The following is a 19612-nucleotide window of genomic DNA, read 5'->3' on the forward strand; positions in this document are numbered from 1 at the left end:
CTGACTCTGCTGACTCCCTGCTCGTGCAGTACTCTTCAGTCCTGCCACAGAAACCTGGAAGTCTCTTCAGCCCAACCTTCTCTTGCAGGCAAGGCACTGTTGCTGAAGGTGGCCTACACAGACAGGGGGTGAGACGGCACTCCCCCATCCTCCTTCCTTTTAACGAGGTCCGGAGTTGGGATCCCGTACCAGCCTCCATCTCTCATATTAGGGAGAGTGCGGCAATACTCTCCCATCCCTCGGGGCATCTGGGGACTGGAGTTGGGGATCGTGGGCCCCCAACCTATAAACTAGCCTGGGGGATGGGATCCCCAGGCTCTCAAAATACTGGGGAGGGGGTCCCAAGCACACCCCATTCCAGCAGTAAAAATTAGGACTTCTCTTTGCTGGGATACCTTCGGGCACTGACCCACCCCAGGTGTAGAATAGCTGGGCAGGGGAGCACCATGTGCTCCGGGATTGTGCTGGGTGGCAAAGGTCAAGATCCTTCTCCTGCAAATATCTCAGGCCCTGCTGGTCCATTTTGCATGCTTTTGGGCTCATTATTCTCTGAGTGGTGAGTTGTAGCCTTGTGGAGCACTTTTCTCAGGATTTCTGGCCTCAAAGGCAGCAATCTTTGCAGGGGCTGGCTCAACTGGCTCCCTGCACCAGTCTTTGTTCTTAGTTTCCTCTGGGACTTCTCTCCTCCTTGGTGCAGAAGCCCAGTCTTTCCCCCAAATTAGTCATCACAAGGTGTAGGGGGAACATCTTTCATGGCTCTGGATGGAACCTCACTGGTCCGGGGGCAACTGAAGTCAGAGTCCTTAGTCAAGATGGATATCAGGGGGTTACTCCTTCCAGTTGTCCATGGCTGCCGCCTCCAGTCCCAGTGTCCATCAGAAAGTCACAACCAAGAGAGAGCTCTCCCCTTTTGCAAGACCCTTCAAGTCAGAAAAGCAAGGCACCTCTGGCCTATCCTGGGATGCCACATCCCTTCTCCATTCTGTCCTAAATTTCCTGCACTGCCTGATGAGACATTTCAAAATGGCGTCACTCAGGAGCCAATTGCCACATCGGCACCTGGTGCCTCAGCTCTGCCCCTCACTGACATTGCTGCCAGGTCCTTTCTCACCAAATCTTCAAAGGGAGCCCCCTCCTGTGTTGGCTCCAGATGTGTGGGCTTTCTCCTTTGTTTGGTGAGCTTCGGCTGGCCCATTCCTGGTACGGTGTGACAGCTGATTGATTAATGCAGATCCTTCCTCCCCACCCTTTTCCTCCTGTGGAGCTGAATCATGTACTGTTAAATGTTACCTTTATGAGAGGAGGCCTTTGTACCTTTAGCTAGAGAGAAATGTAATTAACATGGCACAGCAGGGTCTCAAAAGGCCTGGGCTCTGATCTGAGCTGAGCTGAGCCAGAGAAATATTCCAATCCTGGAGGAGCTATATGTTGTACAGATATCTTTTTTAAACTTGCAGAATTGATTTTCTCACACAGGTTATGCCCCAATTTGAAATGTCACTGGTCTCTGTAGGTCAAAGGGAAGCGAAGCTGCACACTAAGGCAGCTCTCCCCATAGGTGTATAATGGAGTGTCACTGAAGACAAGACAGTGAACCATACTCACTTTCCATATGAGTGTACACTACCATTATGAGTCCTACTCCAGGTCAATATTCAATCCTGCAGAGTACCTTCTACGCCAGGCTACCTGTCTGCAGTTACCGGGCTGTGCACGACAGGAGTCTCCCAGGTGAAACCCTTACACATGTGCACTTGCGTGTATACACATATTCACATGTAACCAGCTAAGTGCCCCTTGGCGCTCTTAACAACAAAGGCAGACACTGGCAGTAAACACACGCAATCAATTTACCCTAAGTTTACCGTGGGTGAGTCACAGATTGTGAGGATCACCAACAGTAAAACGGTAACATACCAGGTGATCAAAAAGCAAAAATATTTGGGTGGATTTGATGGGCAGAACCCATTTCCTTACAAATACCAACTCAGCCATGACAGTCATCATCTATATATTTAAAGGCACCTTCAACAGGCTGTCAGTCAACCAAAAATATACCATAGCATTCACCAATTACTAAGCAAAATAACTTGTGTGTGGCTTTGTTGAACAACTCACAACGTCTTTGGTTACCACATTCTTAAGTGACAGAAGAAAAGAAGAGCGTATTGGCAATCTAATAAGAGACAATGAGCTACAATTCCCCTGTATTGAAATGTGCACATTTATTTTTAATTTCTGGTACACGCCATCATCGGTCTTGATTATACCACCACAGACCCAATGTTTTGGCTAAATGTGCCAACTGCATGTAAGAATTGTTATCTATGGGTTTTGGCAAGTAGTAGCCATCTATCGGAGGCCTTACTTGTCATGTCCAGGGTTCAATGCACTATTCCTCACAATGTAAACTCAGAAACCCTGTTTTTAGGTTAAGTGTACAAGGCAGTGCATGCTGCCTGATTACAAAAGACCACTTATTGTGTGTTTACCAAGGAATAATAAGGGCTTTCTGTCCCCTTGCTTAACATTAGTCGGCTTTATTGTCACTCTTGCTTGCTTCTTATTCAATGACTGTCCTAGTTCCAGCTTGTCCACCTTGTGTTTGTCCCTCTCTTGAAGCATAGTGTCATCACTATGCATTATTAGGGAACTACCTTTTTAATTTTTTGTAAACTCTCTATTCTTTCCAGCTTCCTCCCACATGAGCTTCTCCCCCCTGGGTCTGTATTTCTCTCTCCATCATGTAGCACATTATCACTTGTGCTTCTCCCCAGGCAAACTCCCTACCTACCCTACTCTGTGTGTTACATTCTCACTCATGTGCTTCTCACTCTGGCCCCGGTGTTGCTCTTCCTTTTTTGCTGTTTTCCCCTCTCTCAACCGCTTACTCCCCATCGCTCCCCACACTCACTGGTTTCTTTTTTTATGTCAAACTTGACACTCATCCCATGTCCTTAATGGATGGGTGTGTGTTGTGGCTTTAACAAAAGTGCCCTTTGGGGCTTTTGTAGTTGCCCTTCTCTAGCCCACTTCACCACTGAAATGTCAGAAACAAGTCTTGTGATTATGAAGTCTTGGTATATTTGTGCTTTAAGTCTCACCATGAGAACAGACACCCACTACTCCCTTCCTGCTCCCCGGCCAACCTATGCAGATTCTCCAGTGCCTTGGAAGTTGATTGGTTGATAGTCACAGACCCCCATCTTCACTGTCACTATTAAAAACGCCCATGTGCCATGGCGACTGCTGCGATTGGTGTGTGGCGCTTATCCATTGCAATCCCATATATGAGTCAACAGCACATGCCCTACACACCTCCGCCTTTCTGTGATCACAGTCACTGGGCTCTGCACATCCAGCACACAGAAGTTGGGTCACAACACCAGTGCCATGGCACCTGCTGAGGAAGTTGAGAGTCTCATAGATGAGCAGCTGTTGGACCCGGCCCTTTTGGCATGTTCACCCCGAAACTTTTTGCTTTTGCCTAGCCTGTTTCTGTAACCTGGTGTTGGTGATTTTAGGTCTCTGCGCACTTTTTCACGGTGGTCCAGTGTAAAGTGCGTGCGCTCTCTGTATGTGTGGTGAGAGTGACCTACCCTCCCATAGGAATGCATTGGGAATATGTGTGACCATGGCAGTTCCTGATGTGTGGGGAGTGCAGGGTCGGGTTTGGTATGTGCAAACTCGTGAGATTGAATGCTGCGCAATGATATATGCAGCATGATTGTGTCTAGTGTGGAAGTGTCACTTCTAGAAGTTGGCATGTTAGTGTGATTTGTGTCTGGCGTGTGATTGGCTGGAGCTGGCTGGTGAGCTTGGCTCCAGGAGTCAGGATGGGTCTGCCCCGGTGGTGAATGGAGAGATTAGCATGCTGATGTGAGGGAGGGGTACACCTGGGACCTGAATAGGGCTTGTCCTTCCCCCCATAATTCTGGCTCCACCCCCTGTGGTGCGTCTGAGGTCCCTAGCCTGGCCAGTAAAAGGGAGTTCCCCATAACCAGTTGTAGCTTGTTCTCACATTGCCTGCACCTTGTAGACAAAGGACTTTGCTGTATAAAAAGGGTGCTGTGACACCCTGAAGATGTTCTTGTTTGCAGACTTGAATCTACCAGGGGCGTGCTGCTGCTGGGGCCCAGGGGAAGGCTTGCCTCCCTGGGCCCTGCCCAGCCCCTGGATGGCTGATGGACTTCTTTTGGACCCTTCTGCCTTGTCTGGGGGGACTGGAAGAGTTTTTCTTTGCTGTGAGCTGCCTGCTCTCCTTTTCCTACCCCAGGATTCCTTCTCTACCCAGGAGGACCTTGTTTCTGGGGCCCTGGTTGCTGTGGGGTCATCTCTGGGGTCTTTTGGGGCTGTCTGTGCCCCCAGCGCGATGTGAGCGCTTTATTTTTGGGTGGAGCGCTGTTGTTTTCCCTCGAAGGGAAGCGCTCCTGCCCTTTTGTGCCCCGAGTGCGCAGGAGCCCACCCTGCGTCTTCATGATGATCTCCTTGTTAATTTATTCTTAAGGGTGCTACCCCGCTTTTATGTGCTTTAGCAAGGGCCCACCTCGCTTCTACATTTTAATTACCTACCGAGGGTGCCCACCCCTCATTCTGCCCGAGTTCGTACCACCGCGGCCGCCCGGAAGTCAGGCAAGCCGGCATGTGACGGGGGCGGGGCCGCTGCAGAACAGGAAGCGTGGAAGGCAGGAAGTGGTGCGAGGAAGGAGGATGGGAGCCTACCCCGCCTACTCGAGCCCAAGAAGAGAGGAAGTGAAGTCCTCTCGTGGCCCGGGGCTCCCGTAGCTGTGGAGAGCCCCGGGGCCACCAACCAGGGGGTGCGGCCGGCGGGAGACGTGTTTCTGGGGTCAGCGGAGCACTCGTGCGGAAGAGAGAGCCCTGCCTCTTGCCCCCACTGGCACCAGAGTTTGCAGGGAGAGAGGATGTCGGCGTCTGCCAAGCAGGGCTCCCGTGTCCCAGTGAGAGCCCTGCGCATGTGAAGTGCTGCCGGTCCCGCAGCACAGGAGGAAGAGACTGGCCCCAGAGACGGCAGCGCGACGCTGCTGCCCCGCCGAGCGTAGACTGCTCCCTGCACCTGGAGAGCCCGGTAAGTGTGTGGCTCTCCGTGGTAGTGGTGCCAGGAGGGAGATGGAGTCAGAGCGGCCCGTGTGCTCAGTGGTCCGCTCCAACCTGGGGGGAATTGTTTCCTGGGCTAGAAGGCCCGTGATTGTCCCGTTAGGGGCATATTTTATTGTGGTACATTTAGGGCGGCCCCGGATGGCAGTGGGCCGCCCCAACGTTGTATAGAGCCTGCTGAGGCTCCCACGACCACGGGGGCATTGTTGTTTAAAGAGCCTGTGTTGCTCTAGCTCAGACATATTTACTTACAGCACCAGCGCGCTCCCTATACTGGACCCAAATTAGTTAAGGGGCCATGTGTGTATTTCTAGAGCCCCGTGGCTCCAACATTGGACACATTTGTTTATAGAGGGCCAGTGAGAGCCCAAGCCGCATTTTTGTGGCCAGAGCCTGAGAGCTCCAATGTTTGAGGGCACCTGTGATTGTTTAAGGGGCCAGTGGGCTCCTGGGGTGCAGTTCATTTAGAGCCAGATGGCTCCACCGCCCCTAGGTTGTTCCCAGATCTAGGGGGCCAGAGTGTAGTAAGAGCCTAGTGGGCTCCAGCACGGTGCTAGAGTCTAGAGGGCCCCCCATGTTGGGGACAGGTTTGTCCTGAGGGGCTAGTGAGAGCCCCAGTCATAGTTTTGAGGTTCCAGCTGCCCAGCAAGTAGTGGGCAGCTGCACCGTTTCGGCTTTCTTTCAGGGGACCTGTTCTTGGTGAACTCAGGAGTGAGTCGCACTTCTTTGCCCCTTCCTTGGCCTTTCACAACTGTGCAGCACTTAGTGCCAGCTTCAGCGTTTAGGCCCTGTTGTTGTCCTCAGCTGCCCAGCAAGTAGTGGGCAGCTGCAACGTTTAGGTTTGCACCGGTGGCGCACCCCTAACTGACGCTGCATTGGCAGAGCGCCCTGACATTCTGGACACAGGGCATTTGAGCCCCTTCTTGGGATGGCCTGTTGGCCATGGGACTGTTATGGTGATAGGGCACAAGGCCTTAGTGTGATTTTTGCACAATGTGATCACTTACTATGTTTGTGATGATAATTGCCTAATGTGTTTTATGTGCTAAAGGTGATATATGCTTTACATGTGGTGCTAGGAAATGTAATGCATCTAGTATGTTTTACGCACCCTATATTGATACCTCTAGAGATGGTTTTACCTGTGGAGGTTTGTGTTAGTGAGATTGTGTTTCACTCTGTGAGTTACGCCCCTAAATGTGATTTATTCTTAGGGGGAGGGTCTAATGTGTTTAGACTAGTGAGGAGATTGCCTACTGTATTTTTACTGGTTAGGCCTAAATGTGATTCATGGGTAATGTGCAATGCCATTATGCCTGTGATACCTCTAGATGTGCTTTCCTGTTTAGGAGGTTGTTTTGCCTAGTATAGTTTATAATAAAGAGATATGTGTCCATGCGTGATCTATGCCTATGGTTATTAGTATTGCGTAGTGTGTACCTACCTGTTACCAGTGGTTACTGGTTATGATCTATAATTGTTATTTGGTGTTACAGTTATTCTAAGTGCTAGTTCTACTAAGTGCTGATTCTGACAGTGGCCCCCGTGGCCCGGTCCTGGTATAAATAATCCCTTGTGAATATTGCCTTGCCACTTGGCACAATGTATATTGTGTGATTACTAGCTGATGTGTTTTGACAATTCAAAAGATATTTTTATATAACCTTGTGTGGAGTTCCTTTTGTGGTGTCCCTAGCATGTTGCTGCTGTTGTGTGCATGCGCAAATGCTTTACACATCGCCTCCGGGATAAGCCTGTCTGCTCATGCCAAGCTACCAAGGGGGTGAGCAGGGGTTATCTTGGCGTGTGTCTCCCTTGCCCTGACTAGAATGGTTGTTTCTGCCTGGCTTTGGCGTAAGCCTTAGCCAACCAGAAATACCTATTTCTAGCAGCAGCATTGGAAATGAAGGATTGCCGTGGACAGAATGTGCAAGGGTTAATAACACTTCACTTGTTATCTTTGGTGTTTACGTCCTACCATTTTGCTTTTAACTCCACAGCCATTCCTCCCGAAAAAGAAGTTTAAGTTTTCTTTAGTCAGTTCTCCCACTGGTGCTTCACCATAGTGCATGCCCTGCTCATTCTCGATTGTGAGTTTAAATGTGGGCACAACTATTGCAGCTGGGATCACACAATTTGCGACCTCAAAAATTCTGCTCTGCCAGGACGCCATTGCTTACCTCTACCTTACCCTTTGACACATTACTTTCAGTTAATCCTCAGAGATGACTTTGCAAGGTTGTTGATTACTGCATTCTGCTGCGCACATAGAAAGAGGAATATGCCTCCCAGGTTTTTTGTTGTGCAGGAAGGTGCCCCTTCCTGCACAAAAACAATCCTGCATGCAACACAGGCACCCTTGCAGGGTGCATGCATTGGTGCTAGGTTGCCAAAAGGGCTCTAGCTTAAGGGAAAGGAGCAGGAATGTGCCAAATTGCCTTAAATACGGAGCATGTCTGCCCTTTCCCTGTCACGCTGTGCAGCACAGCAAGGTGACTTGCTGAACAGCACTGTGTGACGTTTCCATGAATAAGCCCTTCAATGTCAATGCACCCGCAATGTCAATGCACCCATATATATTAATGCACCCACAATGAAGGATCAAGAGTATTCTCTTCTGATGAGGTCAACACTGGACTTAATGTTGGCACAGTTAACATGCAATGCTATCCACAGTTTCACACAGACCACATACCCTGGCAATTCATGCTTTATAGTTTTTTTGCAATAAAAGTTATTTAACTGGGGCAAAGATTTACATACTATCGAGAAGAAATGCCTTCATTTGTATTTTATCATTCCAGTTTTTGTTAAGTAACCGACGTTCATTCATTTCCATATGGAGAAGGGGGTTTTATGTTCTGTCACGGTGTACTCAAACATCATATTTGGTCGATATTGAGCTGTTGATAGGAATGATCCAATCAATACGATGGGTTTACATCAAATAAAGATAAAGTAATATTAAAAGGAGCTCAGCATTGCCTGCAAAGATGAGTGTGAATTGTAAATACTGTAAATTACATAGATGAGTGCCCAAGGCTGCAATAGATTCTATCCTTTTTATAAAAAATCCAATGTAATCATATTTAATTATTTGTGAGTTATTGCTTTAGGAACCACAGTGTATGTTTTGTTGTACATATTTTTGGCCAGACAGTTTTTCCAGTTTCTTTCAGGAAATCTTAGTTATATACAGTGCACGTGCTGTCGCGTCACTAGGCCTGCTTTTTGTTTATGATGCTGCACAGCATCAGGACAAAGCATCACTAAAGGGAATTGATATGCCAATAGGTCCCAAGGGCAAGACCTATTGGGTGTGCTAATGCTTGTTATCTTTTGTGATGGTGGCACAAATTTGTTGCATTTAGCTATGTGGGTGCAGAAATGTAGTTGAAGCATAAGTGTTTCACAAGGAAAAGAAGCAATTCTAAACAATGTTTTGCAAAGAATATTAAATCAAGAAACACAGAATATTAAATCTAGACATACATCAGACATTCACAAGTGCAGGTAAAATCCTCAGTTATCCTTGAGCGATACATATTTTGGCTTAATGATGTTGGTGTAGCTTGGGTATTAAATTTTCACATATTTTGGCTCACATGACTTGAATGGTGGGTACGCCCAGAGGTGGGTCCCGGGCTCACTGTGCTACTGGATTCAAGCTATCCTGGCTGATGATGGGTGATACCCCGAAACCGGTCCTGGGATGTTTCTTTCCAGTCCAGGGAGGACCTGGCTTGGTAGTTCGGGCTGAACTATTCCCATAAGGCACAGGGTCAAGACTGATTTGAATATGGCCAGGTCTAAACTGGGGTGAGCTAGTGAGCAAAAGAATGATGGATTTAACCCAGATCTCTTGACTGGAGGTGAATGTTTTGATTTGTTCTGCATTCCGTCCATCAATTGTGTGTGTTTTGCCTTCTCGCCCTAAGTGCGACGGGTAGGCCCAGACGTGTGTCCCAGGCTCACTGTGCCACTGGATTAAAGCTATCCTCGCTGATGATGGGTGAAACCCCGAAATTGGTCCCAGGATGCTTGTTTTCGGTCCAGGGAGATCTCTTGCCTAAGGGGTGCATGTTTTGATTTGGTCTGCATTCCATCCATCAATAGTGTGTCTTTTGATTGGTTATGTGGTCTAGGAAAACGGACAGTACGATGAGACCACTGCCTGGTTGTAATAACAAGCAGTGGCAAAGCCAATAGATCTTACCTATGCAAGAGCTATTAGCTTAGCCAATGTATTTTAGTCACCTTGTACACCAGCTTGGATGCTGCTCAGCATGGCTAAAAGTCTGTGGTGGGGTGAAGACTGTTGGGGCATAGAGTGAAGGGACCTAGAGTGGAGTATGCATGGTGTGTTAGAGCACTGCCATTACATTACAGACAACACATTTTCAATGACCATTGCATTTGCACAGACGTCTGATTTTACTGACTTTACAGCGCACAAGTGATAAAGATCTGTTTTGATCATACTGAAATATTTGTTTCCACCACACTTACATTACAAACATGTGCTTCATGTGTGCTTTTTTACTTCTGATATATTCTGAAAAAGTTGTACGGTTCAGTTACAGGCACTTACGTTTTCTTGTGTCCTAGAAAGAACGACATCCTACACGGTACCCAGCAGGATTGTCACAAGAATCCTCTCACTTCGAATTGCAGAGAAAGAAAAGTTAACATCAAGCTCCCTCGGAGGAGATAGACTGACATTTGACCTCTTCCTTTGAATGCACAGCAAATATGACAAGATAAAAGCAAAATGTAAAATGCCTGGTTACAGAAAGTGAGCACGTGTGGAAAAATACAAGGTGCAAGGGTGAAAAGACTATGTTCCATGGGGGATGGGGGGGGTCAAAGACATAGTGGGCAGCCGAAAACACATAAAGTCAGCAAATAGAAAGCAAGCAGATGTGAGTTAAAACCACAAAGCCAATGGTAAACAATGGGCAGAATACATTCCCAGGGAAGCGTTCAGAATGTGCCCAAGATGTCTTTGCAAACCAGACAGCTGTGCTGGCTGGTAGGCTTCGACCTAAAAATGGAGTGCATTGGAGCAGATCTGCTGTTGTACTGGACTTTGGTAATACCAACCTTTATATTTGTAAATCTCAAGCGAACAATGCTCATTCACATAATACTATAAAACCTACACAGTGCAGCCGTTCCCAAGAAAATAGAGCCTTTTATAGATTCAACGCAGCTCAGTGCCTTGTCATGTACTGATCTAACATTCCAAATAGGATTATAAATATGCGTTATGTACAACTGAAAATTTTTCTTTATTTGAATTTATCTTGTTCTATTGTAAAGCTGGAAGAGGCATTGATGCATAGTGTTGAATTGTCCACCCAAGGAATATTCATCTGGTATTTGTGCGCCGCTGTGTGTATAAGAAAACATATGACCATTGGCAATAGTTTTTGTGTCCCTCTTGCTGTTGGCCACCAGGCTTGTTTACTTGCCGCTTGTTTGCTTTTACTCTGCCGTTATCTCCTCATTACAGAGTACTTCTTAGCTCAGTCCCACACATTGGTTGTAGTTGTGTAGGGCTCTTTAATACATGCTTTGCCGCAAGTGGATGACTGGAGAGTAACAGCCAACAGTGTGCTCTCCACTATCGGCCTTGGACAGATAAAGGTCAGGATTAGGTGTTCAGTAATGGCTCTTATTTAAGAAAAAAGATAGACATGATTGCAAATAATGCAAGCACTGGCAAAAGTCAGTGGCTCTGATGTTGTCTGCCAGTCTTTTGACCTTGCCAATACTTGTTTTGCTATGTCACCTTTGTCTGTGACAAAATATATAATGGAGGCAAAATCTATAAAACCTTTGTTGGGAAGGCTTCTAAACCATTGCCAATATAAAAAAAATGGTTAAAAGCAAAACATGTACTGCTCTCTAAAAGCACACATTTCTGTAGTAGTCCCTAACACTGAAGAAAAGTATATGGATGCTCTCATTATCAAAGTCAGAACCTCATCAATTACAGTGAAGTTAGAAAATGGCAGAAGTACGGTAACCCATTGCCCCATAACGTAAGCTTTAGTTTGTAGTAGAAGATGTGAAGTATACAATAATAATAATGACACACTAACTGATCAACTGACCAAAGGATGGAGAGGACGGACTGAAAGTCCCTATTACTAAGTATATTATACACCTCATTTTAGTTAAAGCCAAAAGGCATTGACTAATGCCAGACCTAAAATCACAAAAAATGCTTTTCCAAGTTGTTCGTGCCTACTGTCAGTGTAGGACTGGAACTGCCAAATGGGCCAGCGTGAAATGAGCAGGGTGTAGGCCATTTTGTTTGGTTCCTTGGGCCATAATGGGATGAAAATAAACAGCACACACAGTGGCTCTTTTAGGCTGGCCAATCTGGCAGCAGTAATGTAGCAAGAATGCCATGGGCCCTGGTACAAAAAGGGAAAATACTCCCTTAGACTGCTTTTGGAGTGGTAGTATACAGCAATTATGAGGGTTGAATTGGCTCCACAGGGCTCTGCACCACAATGTACTGCACCTGCTGCACTAACGGTAGCTATGCCCCTATCTGGCAGTGCCAGACTGCCTGCTAGGCTAGTGCAACACTGCCTACTGTGACCTCTGTTTGCCCCTGACTAGTATATTTAGTGAGTTTTGTTCTGATTCTGCTTAGCAGCTTGCACATTTAAGAGGGCATGGAGGAGCAGCAGCGACATTTCTGCCCTGCATTGGGTTTGTAATGGTATATACTTTTTTGATGCTCTTGCTTCAGCTTGAGCATGGCAGGCTTTTTGATGCATTGGGGTGTGCCTGTTTTCTGGTACACCAGTTCTAGGTCCCTTGTAGCCTCCCTTCCTTCACTTTCAGAGCAAATAGAAAATCTAGGCGGCAGATGCTGCTTTATTGTATTACACCTTGAAATAAAATACCAGAAAACCCACGTTGCATTAACTTTGTGAATAATACTTGAGGAACACACCAAATTATTCACAGAGTTGAAACATTGGTTCTAAAAGTGCTTCAAAGGACCACAACATTGGTTTACTCCTGCTTGTAGAAGTGATAAGAAGGTTCTTCTCTCTACCCTGAAGTAAGGTGACAGGTTTAAGTTCACGGAAGCTAGAACTTTCTACAGGGAGGCCTTAAAGCATACTAAATCTGATTGGAAAAGCACAAAGTGGGAAGAACTTCTTTAACATTGAACCTAGGAAGTGACCTGCCCACTTTGAATATATTTATTCATCTTCACATGAGACACAATTAGAGCAGTCTTGTGTGACTCATTTAAATGGCCACATTCAGAGACTTGTCTTGTCTCCGTTTATGCTCTCTCTTGCTGGTGGTGAGTAAGCAGTTATGTCCCAAAAGCAAGGAAAGGCCCCTGGTCTGGATACTTTTTGACCCATTCTGCTCTGATCTCACTATCTGGGTCCCTTATATTAAAGGTTTGTTGGAACTTTCCCAGCAACTATCGCCCCATTAGTCTCTTGGACATTTTGCAAAAGGTTTTTTGCAATCAGGTGGGGAGTATGGGGCACCATAGAGCTGACACCTTATAGAGATGCACTTGCTGATATTATTAGCCGTTGCAATAGCCACAGGGTCCCCTGGATGGCTTATGTTAAACGCGCTCTGATTAATCTAGGACCGAGCGAGTATCCTTACGATCATCCTCAGATATGTGCATTCTTGAAGGTTGTTGGAAAGAATACATTTTGGGCCAAGTATATTGAGCAAAGTGAGACATCAGCCCTTAAGGGCAGTTGGTCCAAATCTTTCCTCCTCCATGAAAATGTATTCAGGGTAGAAGTAATTCTTGATATAAAGCTTGCGAGGGTGTACTTCTTGAAATTCAGATATGGCATTTTGCCCATGGCAGCCTTTACCTCATCTCTGCCAACACCTCTGAACAATTCTAAAATGTGCCCGTTGTGCAGTTATCCTGTAGAGACTGAAGAACATCTGTTGTTCTTCTGCCCAGCAAACACCAAACCAAGATGTTGCTAGATTACCCCTATGGGCTGGTTACTGGGGCTAATAAACTGGCTAAATGCATGACAAATCTGTAAAAGTGTTTCCAGATTGCTTGTGGTACCTGCAGTATCTATATTTTGCTACTCTGGGTGCTGACTTGATGGCGCAATCTGACGTCCGCGCACAGTTAGCGCCCAAGTAGCAGTTCTAGGATCGAGTTATTTGTGCTGATAGGTCTTAAAATTGATCCTAAGGTGTGACTAATTTTATTCTGTTTTTCTACGTTGTAGGTATTGGTTGTTTATCTATGTATTGACTATTGCGATTTACTGTATTTGTATTCTGTTGTTTATGCTTGTGAATCGATTAATTGTTGCATTCGATCCGACAAATAAAGGAATGAATGAATCCTGCATCATTAGTTGCAATACAAACTGCTGGCCAACGCAGGCCCAGCCTGCCCGTTTGTCCTGCGGGCATCTTTCCCTGTGGGCTGGAGACTTTTGAGGCAGGTTTTATGGCAGGGGGCGGCTGCAGCACCTCTGCCACTTTCTTCAGCATCCACAGGCATCTTAGAGCAGGCACGGGCCTGGAGAGGCCTCAGGAGAGAGCGAGGGAAGTGACACTGAGAAGAGAGAGATGGAAGACCGAGAAGGAAGGGAGCTGTCTTCCTAGAACATGTTACCAAAGCTGCTTTTGGTTCCCATGGCCGCCCTGATTTAACGAAAGCAATCTGGGCAAACAGTAGTTCACCTTAAGGGTAGCTAAATATTTTAGCATCTTTGTTTAGCGCTATGATACCTCCGGGTCTAGCCAGTGCTACATAAAACTACGCCCAAAAAAATATTAACGCAATGCTTATAAATAGAGATACAATGTTGCATCGTAATTTATTCATTGTATATATGATCTAAAATGTTGTTAACATAATTACTGCTGGAATCGCGCTTCATGTTACAGTTCGGCAGTAAAAAACCATGCAGTGGTAAATATAGTGTGAAACTGCGAAAGTCAATATGATTACTATGGCAGAGTGTAGCAACGCGCTGCATGTGCGAATATTGTGCACACAGCCCTCTGGATCTTTTTTAGACAGACAGACAAAATTAAGTGGAACAGTAACACACACACTACGGCCTATTGTGCTTTTTTCCACACACAGCCGAGTCTCAAAATTTGGCCGTAGTGGGCGTGCTTTAGATTGAGCAATGCTATTGAGAATTAGCGCACAGTTCCGGGTTGCACCTGTGCAAACTTTCATGATGGGTCTCAAGAAGACCACAGTGGACGCTTATCAACATAAGTAATTGCAACGGGCGGTGCTAAACGTTTTTCTCTGTAAAACAGTGGAGGGGCAAAACCTCACCCCTACTGTCAATCTAGTATGAATGGCATTTGATAGACAATGCTGTTTATAGCCTTACGATTCAGAAAAGGGGGTGGTGATTGTGAGAAGGTGGCCTGATATGCAGTGGTCACTATTCTAGTGAACACTATGTATCAGTCCAGCAACCCTTATTGATGATTGGTTGTAAGTCAACCTTATAGACCAGCTATCCTAGTAGCATGGATACGAGCAGTCTAAGGCTAAAGACTCGAGAGGGCGTGTTAAGCCAGCTGTTATACCACACATATACCCCTTGAATACCCAGTGAAAGGACACCACACAAGTGTTATGAAAATAAACAAGATATTTATTAAGAATCACAACAGCCCTGTACTCTTTATGAGGACAGGGTACTAAGCACAACACAAAACTCTTACGAAAATACTTAAGTTAGCACAGTATATACAAATGCCCGAGGGGCACGGAAAACCATATACTCTGAAAGTGGAATGCGAAATTACTAGCAGGTAAGTACAGTACTAATAGGCTTAGGAATCGCTAGGACTTGACTATAGAATCTTCAGATTACTTCTAGGAAGCCTAGGGGACTCGGGTGCAGAGTGTGCACTCTCACGCGTGATGCGGGACAAAGTCTATGGTAGCTAGTAATGACAAGGTTAGTGTTCTCGGGCGAACCCGACCTGGTAGGAGGAAAACGAAAGTGGATCCTGACCCTTGGATAGTGAGGCTATGCTGGGGCACCGAAATGCCGAAGTTACCTAGCCCAGGGGCTGCAGCTGCATACGTCTCAAAAGACGTCGGAAATCCTCGTAGACGGACCAGGAGCCTGGAAGAAAGAAGTTGCTGGCAGGCGACCAGTGAAGAAAGTTCGATGGATCCAAGCCTGGATCGAAGGAAGATGACACCTGAAAGCAGAGGGGACCAAGTTCGAGACTACTAGCCAGTAGTCAGGTGGCACCAGGAGGGCACCGGATGGTAGTCACCTCGACTAGGTGAGTGGGTGACGCTGTGTTCGCAGGAGGCGTTGTCGGCGACCAGGATGGAGGAGCGAGCTGTCCCACGATGGATGAAGCTGTCGGCGTCGCTGGACCCAGGATTGGGCAACAAAGCCTTAGCAAATTCAAGCCCACGCGGTGGACTCAAAATGGCGTCTGGAGTGGACCAGGAGGGTCCGGGGTGCCTCTCTTGAAGAAGGAAGCAAGGGTCAACCAGACCAGCAGCAGTGATGTCGTCGGGCGTCGTGAAGAAGGCCACAAGCCAGCCGGCTAGTAGCCACACAGCGCGGTGAGCACGCAAAAGCAGAAGGGCCCCACGCAGATCGTGGAGATGCTGGAGGGCTGATCTTCGGTGCTGGAGCTGCTCAGGGTTGGGGCTTCTCGGACCCCAAAGCACTCACCAGTGGAGCACACGGTGGGCTTGTTGCAAAGAAGTCGTGCAGTCTTGGCGATCGTCGGTCCCTCGAGGTCTCGTCGCACTCACAGTTCCCAGCTTTGCTGTAGAGGTGAGTAGAGGTCAGAGGTGCCAGGGAAGCCGGGTCTCGTCGAGCTGGGTCGTCGGATTCGTGAAGAAGGACTTGCAGCAGACCGCAGTGTTCTTAGGATGGTGCCCGCTTGATGCAGGGTGACTACTCCTTAGCCACAAGGGAGAATCTTGAGAAGGAAATCTTGATGTCTTTCGCAGAAAGTCGTGTCTTGATTCCAAAGATGATCTAATTTGAACAGGGGGCCCGCTCCCATCTTTATACTAAAAAAGGGGGCTGACCCGGTGACTAGGTCCTGCCTATGGGTGGGACTAGGAGGGGGGTGGTTACACCCCTCTCCCATGCCGGACTTCCCCAGGCCAGGGGCTGGTGTGCCCCTGGAACTGGTTCTGACTGGCCTATGCGTAGTGAGCACCGGGGTGCCACTCAGCAGTCACCTTCCTGAAAAGCCCTGCCTACCCAGGATACACAAAACCATGTCTGGGACGGTGCTAGCACCGCCCCTGACAGGAAACCCTTTGTCCAGGCTCCCCACGCTGGAAGGACTCCCAGCTGCAGGGGGTCAGACTCGTGTCTGTGGTGGCAGCATCCATTTTGTGGAGCTGAGGCTTCGTTTAACTTTAACCGGGGTTCACAGTTACATACATGTCGTGTCCCTCTAGAAGGGTGGAATGCTAACCCCGTCGCCAGAATTGGCGAGGGGTTAGTATTCCAATTCGTATGACACCTTACTCGACATGTTTTGATAAAGCAATACCAAAGATAGCATTTAACCGCGAGGATTATAATGCACATAAGAGTATATGGTATGCGATATCATGGAACAGCTATTAGGACTTGATTCCGCAAGCTGCAGACAGGCTCAGCTCATGCCAGAGCACCATCTCACACGATTCCAAGCACTCTGCCTTCAGGATTGTTAAGGCCTGCCATAGGAGTGACTGATAGGAATCTGTGTGTCCATTTTAGGGTTAGATATAGGTATACTATATCTACAGCAAAGGGTGATTACACGACTTTGCCCCAGCTGTCATGCAGCCAGTTGTGTCAAATTTAGGAGGCCAGCCAGGGGTGGCATAATACATGCTTCAGCCCCTGGTAGGCCCTGGGTACACCTATGCCCTGAGTTACAGGGTCTGATAAGGTGGCCCAGTACCAATTGGTAAATGCACCTAGGGTACATGTTGTAATTTAGAGTGAGAACAGCCAGGCTGTGGGTCTGATTGGCAGGCCCACAGCCAGAGAAAGTCGTAAACCAGTGAAACAAAAGCAAAACATCTGGGTGATCATAGGATTGCAGACCCTACTCTCCTACATGACCCCCCCCCCCCAAACTTTGGGACAATAAGCTAACCTTGACCAGGTGAGTCTTCTTGTTCTAAGTGGAAATATCTGGAGAGCCCATCGGCATTGCCATGATCAGTACCAGGTCTATGTTCCACTGTAAAGTCCATCCCCTGTAGGGAAATGGACCACCTAAGCAGTTTGGGGTTTTCACCCTTCATCTGATTTAGCCACAAGAGGGGCTTATGGTCGGTCTGAATCTTGAAGTGAGTGCCAAACAAGTATGGCCTCAGCTTCTTCAGGGCCCAAACCACAGCAAAGGCCTCCCTCTCAATAGCTGACCAATTCTTTTCTCTGGGGGTCAGCCTTCTGCTTATAAAAGCAATGGGCTGGTCTTGACCATCAAAATTCAGTTGAGATAGAACAGCTCCCACACCCAACTCAGAAGCATCTGTTTGGACAATGAATGGTTTGGAGTAGTCTGGACTCTTAAGGATAGGTGCTGTGCACATGGCCTGCTTTAGGTCATCGAATGCTTTTTGACAGCCTGCTGTCCACTGAACCTTTTTTGGCATTTTCTTACTTGTCAGTTCATTTAATGGAGTCACAATTGATCCATAGTTCCTGACAAACTTTCTGTAGTAACCAGTCAGGCCCAAGAAAGCTCGAACCTGAGTCTGGGTGGTTGGAGGAGCCCAGTCCCTGATTGACTGTATTTTGCTCTCCAGTGGCTGAACCTGGCCTCCACCTACAAGGTGGCCCAGGTATACAACCTGTGTCTGCCCTATCTGGCACTTGGTGGCCTTGATAGTGAGGCCTGCTGCTTGCAGAGCCTCTAACACTTTCCTCAGGTGGACCAGGTGATCCTCCCAGGTGGAGCTAAAGACAGCAATATCATCTAGATATGCTGCACAGAAGTCATCCAGCCCAGTGAGAACATGATTCACCAACCTTTGGAAGGTGGCAGGTGCATTTTTCAGACCAAAGGGCATTACCACAAATTGATAATGCCCACCAGGGGTTGAAAATGCTGTCTTGGGCTTGGCATCCTCAGCTAACCTGATTTGCCAATACCCAGCTGTCAGGTCAAATGTGCTTAAGTAGTTGGCAGAAGCCAATCTATCTATAAGTTCATCTGCCCTTGGTATTGGGTGGGCATCAGTCTTAGTGACTGCATTGAGACCCCTGTAGTCTACGCAGAACCTCATCTCTTTCTTACCACCCTGGGTGTGAGGTTTTGGCACTAGAACTACTGGACTAGCCCAAGGGCTATCTGAGGGTTCAATGACTCCCAACTCCAACATTTTCTGCACTTCAGTTTTTATGCAGTCTCTAACATGATCAGGCTGCCTGTAGATTTTACTCTTAACTGGCAGGCTGTCACCAGTGTCAACCTCATGGGTACACCAATTGGTCTGACTGGGTGTCAGAGAAAACATATGTCTGAAAGACTGAAGAACCTGTTTACAGTCTTTCTGTTGATGCTCAGAGAGGCTGCCACAAAAGACAACACCATCTACTGACCCATCATCAGGATTCTGAGTGAGCAGGTCTGGGAGAAGGTCACTCTCTTCCTCCTGTCCCTCATCTATGGCCATGAGCAAGCTCATGTCCTTCCTGTCGACATATGCTTTGAGCCTGTTGACATGGAGCACCCTGTGGGGGCTCCTGGGAGTTCCAAGGTCCACCAGGTAGGTGACCTCTCCCTTTTGCTCAAGAATTGTGTGGGGCCCAGACCATTTGTCTTTGAGTGCTGCTGGGGCCACTGGCTCCAACACCCACACCTTCTGTCAAGGCTGGTAAACAGTCAGGACAGCCTTTTGGTCATGCCAAGCTTTTTGAAGTTCTTGACTGGCCTTAAGGTTTTCAGATGCCTTCTCCATATACTCAGCCATCCTGGAGCGGAGACCAAGTACATAGTCCACTATGCTGGTTGCAGGCTTTTTGAGAGGTCTCTCCCATCCTTCCTTCACCAAACACAGGGGGCCTCTCACAGGATGCCCATACAAAAGTTCAAAAGGGCTGTAGCCAACCCCCTTTTGTGGGACCTCTCTGTAAGCAAACAGAAGGCAGGGTATCAGGACATCCCATCTACGCCTGAGCTTTTCAGGTAGTCCATGAATCATCCCTTTTAGGGTCCTGTTGAACCTTTCAACAAGCCCATTGCATTGTGGATGATAGGGTGTAGTGAATTTGTAATTGACACCACATTCCTTCCACATAGCAGTTAAGTAGCTTGACATGAAGTTTGCACCTCTGTCAGAGACAACCTCCTTAGGGAAGCCCACTCTGGAGAACACTCCAACTAGGGCTCTTGCCACTACAGGTGCTGTAGTGGTCCTAAGTGGAATAGCTTCAGGATACCTGGTGGCATGATCCACTACCACCAGTATAAACTTGTGCCCTGATGCTGT

This window comes from Lissotriton vulgaris, chromosome 12 (assembly GCF_964263255.1).
Source record: "Lissotriton vulgaris chromosome 12, aLisVul1.2, whole genome shotgun sequence".
NCBI classification, from domain to species: domain Eukaryota; kingdom Metazoa; phylum Chordata; class Amphibia; order Caudata; family Salamandridae; genus Lissotriton; species Lissotriton vulgaris.